This window comes from Rhagoletis pomonella, unplaced genomic scaffold, assembly GCF_013731165.1.
Source record: "Rhagoletis pomonella isolate Grant_MI unplaced genomic scaffold, Rhpom_1.0 Rhpom_scaffold_00002, whole genome shotgun sequence".
Classification (NCBI taxonomy): Eukaryota; Metazoa; Arthropoda; class Insecta; order Diptera; family Tephritidae; genus Rhagoletis; species Rhagoletis pomonella.
In genome coordinates, this window is record NW_023458556.1 from 55,810,417 (window position 1) to 55,820,120 (window position 9,704).

Sequence of the window (9,704 nt, forward strand, 5' to 3'; positions counted from 1 at the left end):
ATGCTGTAAAAATTAAAACGAATCGTTTTTTATTCATAAATATAAAGGATGCGAAACTTATTTTTAATGTCATCTCTTGTGGTGGAAACTTTATCTACGGTTGCGATAAAAAGGAGGCATGATATTGTAGAGGTCTTATAATTTATTTATATTATTTTCGTTATTAAGTCCCTTTGAGTTTGGTTGTTTCTTTCTTGGCTTAAAATGCACAATCACTAACAGCCAATTTCATGAAGAATGATTTTAATTTTTTGAATTTTATGTGGAAATTTACAGAAAATAAAAAACCATTTTCCATTTAAATTGCTGGGGAAACCGCCTGTAAGGATCAGCTATCTAAATCGTTCAAATATAATATTTTTTAATCTTATTTGTACATAAGTTTGACAAAAAAAAAAATACTGACATACTCAGTGTTCTTTTATAAAGTTAAAAAAAAAATGCCAAATTCAACACCAATGAAAGCTCGGTGCTGCCACATATAACGAAAAAACGCCTAAAAGGGAAACAATAAAAACGCAAATAATGTACATTTTATAGGTTGAGATAGGTTATGCTGGCTGACCATAAGAGGTGTCACATAGACGATTATAATACCATGTTCTGACCGACATCGAAAACATGTGTTCGTTGCTAAAACTAGTTTTCGATCTAAAACTTGTGTTTTCGTCCATGTAAAATCTGTCAAACGAAAACCAGTTTACGCTGAAAACTACTTAAAAACTACGTTCCACTCATTCGAATCATATTTGATCATCTTTAGTACGCCAGTTCGGATTTATTGCTAATTTTCTGGCCAAATTAAAATAAGAATAAAAGAAAAAGGTTGTTAATGAAAAGAAAATGAAAGAAAAGTGTTTTCATTTAGTTTTTTTTTCTTTGTAGCAAAACTGTAAACAAAAAATGTAATAAATATCAAAGTGTTTTCGTTGTCGATCAGAACATGGTTTAACACCCATAGCGTTACCAGATGCGACCCATGAATCAATGTTTTAACGCAATGTTAAAGAGCACTGTCGTTCCTATAGCGAATTTCAATAGACACTTTGGTCGTATTACCGATTGTAGTATCTATATCTATAATACGGGAAGGCTCCGTTCGCCCGAATTTCAAAAAAGTTGCCTGTCAAATTAGAGTGATTGGTCTGTAGATGTGCAAACTGGTTTTAGTTTTTCGAACAGAGTTGCCACCTATTGAAAAAGTAAATTCTAATTATTCAATGCCATCAAATCCGCACCGTTCATTCGATTTTCCAAAATGAAGCGTCAAACTAGAAGCCTTGGACTGTGGATGAGCAATAAGGTTTTACTTTAAAAAAAAATAATTGTATTCAAATTATTTAAAAAAATAAATCAATTACACTGTACGGTAAAATCGATATTGTTTCTGGGCGTTGGACCAAACCAATTTTTTTTAAGAGAGTCATAGGTAAAAAAGTTATTTCTCCGTTTTTTGAAGTTAGCCTCCTTTGGTAAAAATTATATTTAACTAAATAACTAAAAACCTAAAAGTATATACGTAGTCCTCCTTTTGCTCTTATTTAAATGGTATACAACTTATTTTGTGGAAATTATATTACAGGTGCTATAAGGGGTCAAAATTCAGGTCTTCGAAAAATTTAATTCCTTATATTTCAAACCATTTTTAACCGATTTTTTAAAAATCTATATCGTTGTAAAAGTGACTAAACCACCTTTCTTCTGATGTGCACATTTGTATACTTCGTATATAAAAATTTTAGAAAAAACACATTTAAATGAAAAAATACCTTTTTTATATGAAAAAAAATATTCTAAACAAAAAAATTACTAACTGATTTTTTAAAAATTGGTATCGTTCTAAAGGCGATTAAACCCTATTTTTCTGATATGCATATTTGTGTACTTCGTATATAAAAATTAGAAGAAAAAAACACTTTTAAAGGAAAAAATACCTTTTTTATCAAAAGAAGATATTTAAACAAAAAAAATACTAACCGATTTTAAAATGGGACGCGAGATTTTAGCAAGTGTTGACTATTTTTATTTAGTTTATTTAATGATTATAATTTTGTTTATGAAAATATAGCTGATTACTCAACAAACACCATATAAGTATCAATTTCAGTCTTTGTGCAAAAATTTAACCAACTTTTAACTTTTTAATCAGCATATTTACAAAATGGTATATTTGCAGTTTTGTAGTCCATTAAAATTTAGTATAATATAGTAAGAATTTTAAGTACCTATGACTTGCCGTTGATTTCTGTAATTACGAATTTTTTCCATACAAAGTATGTTCTAAAATTGTTTATATGGAGAAAAATGCGGAACAACGTCAACAAAAAATTTTCAATAATCAACGGCTACTTTAAATTTGCACTTTACTATATGTACTAAAATTTTAAATTAAAAAAAAAAACAAAACTTTCATAATTTTTGCATAAAATATGACAAATTTGATTTGAAATTTGATTTTGAAAAAAATAATAAGCTGAAATGTCGCGTTCCAGTTCATATTTGGGTCACTGTATATTCACATAAAATAAAAATCATTGAATCGGCCCAGTATTTTAAGACTTGTTGTATTAGAGAAAATTATTTCAATTTTATATACTTAACACGGTCCGACATGAAAATTTTCTCCGAGATTAGGCTAGCAGTTTCTAATAGATTTTAGGTCGCCCAACATGTAAAAATGGGAACTTATATGTACATATATTTAAATTTTAATAAAATGCGGCAAATAGCGAAATCGCCTAAAACCGTTTAACTTTTGTTTGCAAAACGGCTAACAAATCGGCTGCGGGCTAAATCGAATTTTCTGCGGCTATTTGCTATCGCAGCCGGCTTAATCTAGCCGAAAAACGGCTAAAATGATTCGATTATCTACAAAATATCTGACTGTAGATTTTTTTAACGAAATAATTCCAAAAAGAAATTGTTTGACACAGTTTGGTGTCTCCTCTTTAGGTAAATACGAAATTAAAATTTTCCCCCCCATTGCGATATGGGAAATGTCCGCCATTATGGATTTTGAGTTTTTACGATTTGCGCGCAAATTTTGCACTTCTCGCGAAAAAAGGTGGAGAACAGATTTGTAGAGAATTCGACTCTCCACAATTTTCATGTGCCTATCATTTTTTTTAAACAATTATTTATTGCTAAAATAATATGCAAAAAATGCTCAAAATTAGGTAAGTGACGCGGTTTTTTCCGAATTTTGAGCAATTTCTATTTGAAATAAGTGGCACATTTAAATGACAAAGTTGTAGAGGACTAAATTTCCAACAAACTCGTTATTTATATGTTCGCGTACGACGTGTAAATCTCGACCAACAATGCGCTCAATGCAGCGGCAAGGGTAAAGCTACTCAAAACTGGACCAAAATCGACGTAAGAAGAAAGTACTCGGTACTCAGACGAAGAAGATATAAATAATAAATATTTCCCTTACTGTTTCGCTAAGTTTAATCAATCAAAATCAATTTGCATTAAACTCACAACACCAATTTCTAGTTAATTTTGGATAAAACCGCTCGAGTTAGTAGCCGCTAAATTTGCTTTTGGGCGCCTTTGTGGATAAGGTAGTTGAATTTGTGTTTGTAGGCCGATATTGTGTGGTTGTATGTCTGTGTGTGTACGTGTCTTGTGGCAGCAGGTGCTTTTAATAAGCAAATATTAATTTGACCTAGACTGGCGTACGCCTGTTTGTGATGGTATGTATATATATGTGTTTCGGTGTCTTTGCCTGTCGTATGCTGCAACAGCCGCACAAATTGTTTCATGTGGTCAGCTAGATGGTTACGGTTGCCCACAAATTCTTGCCAACGGTGACAGCTTGACCTAATTAGCTAAATTTTTAATTAGGAAAATTTATTGGCGGCAATTTAAGACGAATATTGTATTTTTGCTACTATTAAAAATTGTAGATGGCAAAATTGTAAACACATGCATAACTATGTTGTATATAGATAAGAATATTTACAAAGAAAGAAAAAACATTTCATTTGGAAATGAATTTTAAGTTAAATATGTATGTACGTATTTGATTTTTTTTCGCATTTTCTCAAATTTTACTTTTTGTGAGTTATGGTCATTGAATTTGTCCTAACTGCAGTTATCACCTAAACACGCCCCGGATATTTGCAAAGGCTAACAAATATTATTTTAATTTTATTTAAACATTGAACTTGATATTTCGATTTCGTAAGCATAACCGTGCTAACTTGGAGGGGGTTTAGACAAGCAGTCAATTGTAAATCACTCATACGACATGTCCTACCCGTTCATTAATGAATAAATAATTTATATTTTTTTCAAATGAAGTTGCAGGGATATGAATATTTAAATTAAACATCGGCATAATTATTCCCAAAGCACGAAATAAGCCCTCATATTCTGCTCAGAAATATAATGAACTTTCAGAAAAATTATATTACTTTAATGTGGGCATTCCCAGTGGATGCTGCAAGAGCCCCAAAAAAAAAATGCAACGAAATAAGCTAGAGAAGGTTCGATTCATGCAGATTCCTAAACCCTTTTTTCTAATAAATACTTTTCGAAGCTTTATTTACCACAAGCAAGCGAAGCAGTCAGGCGTCCTTTCATATTTGCCAGGTCATAAATTATACGAAATCCTTTACATATCTAAGCCACCAACTGCACGAATTTCATACTGGCAACAAAAAAGAAAATATTCCATTTTCATGTAGTTAGTAAAAGAAAGCATAGTATTTAGAAACGTTCGTATTCCCTTAACATATTTGTAATGCCCAGAACCATAACCTCATCTAAAGCCATGGTGGCATGACTTTGTATGTGTACTTATTCAAAAGCACCCCAAACTTAACCACAACAAAAAAAAAAAAAAAACTTCTGCATATTTCTGAATAAAATGAAAATTGTATGAGAAGCGCATATTAACACAGCAAATTAAAAGAAAAAGGTCATAATTTCCGCTGAGATCACAATCCCAGCCAATAGCCAACAAGTCGACTACAACCCAACACAAAGACCACCAACGCAATGCACGCACATACTGCAAATCTCCGTTGTGCCTGACAGAGCAGCAGATTTTCGTAGAAGAATACAAAGCTGCGAAAATACGTAGGTTATGAAAAAAAAAACCAAACATACATGAATAGTGAAAACTGAATGAAATAAAGGAAAATCAAGAATGGCAGTGGAATGAGACAGCATATTTTGGAAGGTGAACACTGACTGGCAGCTGTGGATGAACACAAGAGCACAAGAAATCGGCTAATTTAAAAGAAAAAAAGATGTTCCGGTTCAACTTTTTTCGTTTTTATTTTCTTTTACACACGTATGTTCCCGGGATGTTAAGAATGCCAAATTTTTCGCAAATGCGAATGCGATTGTTAGGGATAACACTAAAAACAAGCGTTAACCAACTTAAGTCATCGTTTTTATGACTTAAAAAATTTATAAATTACACAGCAAAAATGTTCTATGGAGGCCACTATCTAATTCCTATGTAGAATTCCTCGGTGATTCCGAAAATCGAGTTAATTTTTTTTTTACGGATACGTTTTCGAGATATTTGCAATTTACCGTTATTCAGCTTAAAGCAAAAATTGGCTCCGATTAATCACGTATATCCTACGAACCAATTTAAAAATCTTAATATAAAATACGGTAAATGAAAGCCAATGAAATTCTCCATAAAGTTTTTTTTTATTTTTTTAACGGAAAAATTAAAAAAATAAATAAAGAAGAAAAATTAAATAAAATTATAGCTTAAAAAACTAAAACCTCCCTATTATAATTGCCATTCATACTGTCATCAGGTATGTAACTTGAGAATAGAAATCGCTGCATCTTTTAGGCGCATCAACATTACATTGTTACATCCCGAGCTAATAAAAGGAAGGTAAAAATAACAGGTTCTGTGCCAAATTTTTGCATTTGTACTAAAGCCTGTTCTGCTACAAAAAAATAATAATAATAATAATAAAGTTAAAAATAAATGCGCAACGATTACACAGGTTTACAAAAAAAAAAAGTGTATGCATATTATCGTGGTCAGTTGAAGGTCAATTAGGGAAAAAATCATTGAATAAACCTTAAAATTCAATAAAATTCATCGGAATTTGTCCTTGGGATGACCTTGGCATGACCTCCAGATGACCTTGAGGAATCAAGGGACCTCCATATTCGGTTTCAGTGACAACAAAAACAATTTTTTTTTTTAATTTTTATTGAATAAATTTTATGTCCTATTTGACCTTTAAATGACCTCGAAGCTGATATTATAGAGGTTAACGGACCTCGGATTCGGGTTCGGCGAATGTAAAACCTTATGTATATGAATTTTCAGGTTTATTCAATGAATTTTTCCCTACTTGACCTTCAACTGACCACGAACCTGACGTGGCGGAGACTAACGGACTTCGGATTCTCATTCAGCGTGTCGAATAAAATAGGGATATATACGTTTGGTTTAATATGCATAAACCTGTGTTATTTGTATGAAATTTGAGCACGAAATTATGTTACTCATTAAAAAATAAAAAATAAAACTGGAATGATTAATTAATTTGTCAAAAACTATCAGCCCGAAATTAATTAAGAAAATCAAAAAAAATAAAAATTAAAATTAAATCTGTTCTGCTACTGTTCTGTTATTTCAAAATTCTTGTTGACTTTATTTCTCTTTTGAAAAAGTTAAAACGTCAAATGATTTTATTTCGCATCACTAAGGGAAATAGTCTCAACTGACGTTATTTCCGTTGATTTTGTTACCTTTCACTCATGTTTCTATTTCTATGACATGCAGCAGCGTACAAAGGTTGTTTTGCCTGTAAAGATGCTAAACGTTAACCCTTAATTAGGCGCATAAAGAAAATCACACAATTAGTCGCATGGGGTCCCCAGTGACCCAAATAAAAGTGTTGTAAAAACAGCTTTCAAAATAAAAAAAACTAAATGTGTATTAACAAAAGTATTAAAGTACTCTATTATCTTTAACTTAAAAAACAAAGACATATTTTCGACTTCAAACTAAAAAAAAAATTAAAATTTATCTCCCCCAAAAAATGTTTCATTAGTGGTCGCATGGGGTCAGTACTCAAGCGAGTAGCGACATATATGAACGCGACGAGGTTCTAGCCGTGACTAACTAAATAAAACGAAATGTGTATTGTCATAAATATTAAAGCTCTTTATTATAGTTACCTTTAAGAAAGAAAAGCATAACTTTGACTTCAAACTTAAATACAAAAATAAAAACTTAAAAATGTTACGGAAGTGGTCGCATGGGGTCAGGACTTAAAAGAGTAGCGACACATGCGTACACGCCGATGTTCTGCCATGTGACTTACTTACATACCCCGCCTGGAGTTAGGAAGCTAGAAAGAGCGCGAGCACGCTCCAAGTACTCAAACACATTTTTTTTCAACTTGAAATGGCCTTGACCCCATGCGCCTAAATAAGGGTTAAATCGTAACAACATGTAACATATGTATGTATGTATGTTCGCTGCGCTGTGATTGTGTGCTTAGTGGTCGTTAGCTGCCCGCTAATAGCTGCGCGCTCTGGCCATGATGCGGATGCGAATGTCGATGCGAATCATTCGCATAAGCGAATGCGAATGCAAATATTCGCAATATCCCTGGTATGTTTGTTTACATTTATGTGCGAAACGCGTATTTTTTTAGCTATATATGGATCAGCTACTACGAAATTGAATACTCATGCAATGCCTCTGGGAGTGAAGCTCTTTATTTGATATAGATAAATATAGATAAAGCGAATACAAAGAAAGGGAATAAATGGGCTTAAAGAACAAAAAATTATATTCTTTTTAGTACGAAATACTTTTTTGGAGCTATCTTTCTTATAAGTAGGTAAATATTGATGAGTTTTTGTTGGAGTGCTTCACATATTAGCAGTATTCAAGATGCTGAGCTATGATTGAATTATTCACATTAAGCTTTATATAAATGTGCCCGGGAAGGCGGGGCTTTAAAGTGTAAACTATCTCTCTCTTATAAGTTTATAGTTCAATGTATGTTGGTAGTAGTACAAGGATTTTATAGTAGTCTATAACATATTTAAATATTTCTAAAATGCATGAATAAAAAAGATCTTTAAATATTGAGGAAAGGAAGATAACAAAAATGAATAAATAAACCTTGCAGATCATCTCTTGTTAAAATTATTGTAACTTATCTGAGCTCTTAACTGCAGTTAAACGTTTGGTGGAAATGGGTTTTTAAGTACTCAAACGATCAAGCTTTCTGAGTCATAGGATACCTTTTATTCAAAAAAGTATTATTTTTAAGTTACCAGCACAAAATTATCATTATATATGAATGATATAACCCCCAGCGTTATGATTTCCCAGCATCAAATAAGCGAATTAGTTCCTCAATTGCTTCCAGCAAAAATACATGTCAAAGAAAAACATTACAGGTAGCAGAAGTATATTTTGAAAATCCATGCTTTTTATATGGCCAGCTATATGTTGCATATTCGTGTGTGTGTGTGTCTTAGCGCCAAATAGTCGAACATACAACATAGTAGATAGCAGCGTCTTAAAACAAGGCTCTACGATTCCTAGCCCATGATTGCAATGGCCAGGGATGCCTACAGTTGTATTTGTTGTCAAAATGAATTGATTTACACATAAACAATTTTTATATCGAAAGACATTTATTTTAAGTTCATATTAAATTCATTGAAACTGATCAACACGTGTGTAATGCTGGATTTCCACCAGGCATTAAATGGCAGAAATTTTAATGACAAACCCGGGCACTAAAAAATATACTTGACAATACTTAAAAAAAATAGTCATTAAATTCATTTCCACGTGGCATTTTTTCAATGCCTCCAATCTTTTGTCATTTCAATGCCTAGTGGAAATTCGGCATAATAATCATCAACTGATTTTTTAATGACTATAGATAGTTTCTGTTTTTAAATTTCAGTTTTTCCGCCACTAAATGAAAATCTTTAAAAATAATTGGCGTTTTTTCTCTTTTACAGAACCAATCACTGAAGTTATTGGCGGTCCAGAGCTACATATAAATAAAGGTTCAACAATCAACTTAACATGTATTGTAAAATTCGCTCCTGAGCCACCGCCCACTGTCATTTGGTCACATAATAGAGAGGTAAGTGAAAACAAGTGGTGTCACAAACAGACAATATTCCATACACCTATTGAAGAGCTACGCCTAGCAGTAAACTTTGGTCTACATTACATTTTTTCTTTTAACTTTTTGGGTCATAGTTGTAATTTATCGAGATTTTGAAGAACGCTTTATGCTAAGAATGATTTCCCATGCTTTTTTCTAATACACAAGCAATTTGTACTAAACTGCAAATACTTGCGAGCAAAAGCATTTTACACACAAAAAGCCGAGGGGCATGTGTTATGTGTGCGTGCGTGAGTGTTTGGTTGCCCGCTCTCTGTCATAAAAATATGACATTTACTTGGCAAATAAATGTGAATAGATTTGACGAGGGTACGTCCGAAAAAGCCAAACGCCCAACAGATCCACAGTAAAAAATCTAAAAATACGTGAAAAATAAACGAAAGCTTAACAAATGAAAAATTGCTGTCAAATGCCAAAGCAGCAAATAAAAAAAATAACGCCAAAAATGAAATGTCAAAGCAAATGGAGTTTTGCCGAGGGTCAATGTGGATGGGAGTGACATTCCACAATGGTTGACATGCGAAGAAAGTAACTACTCAT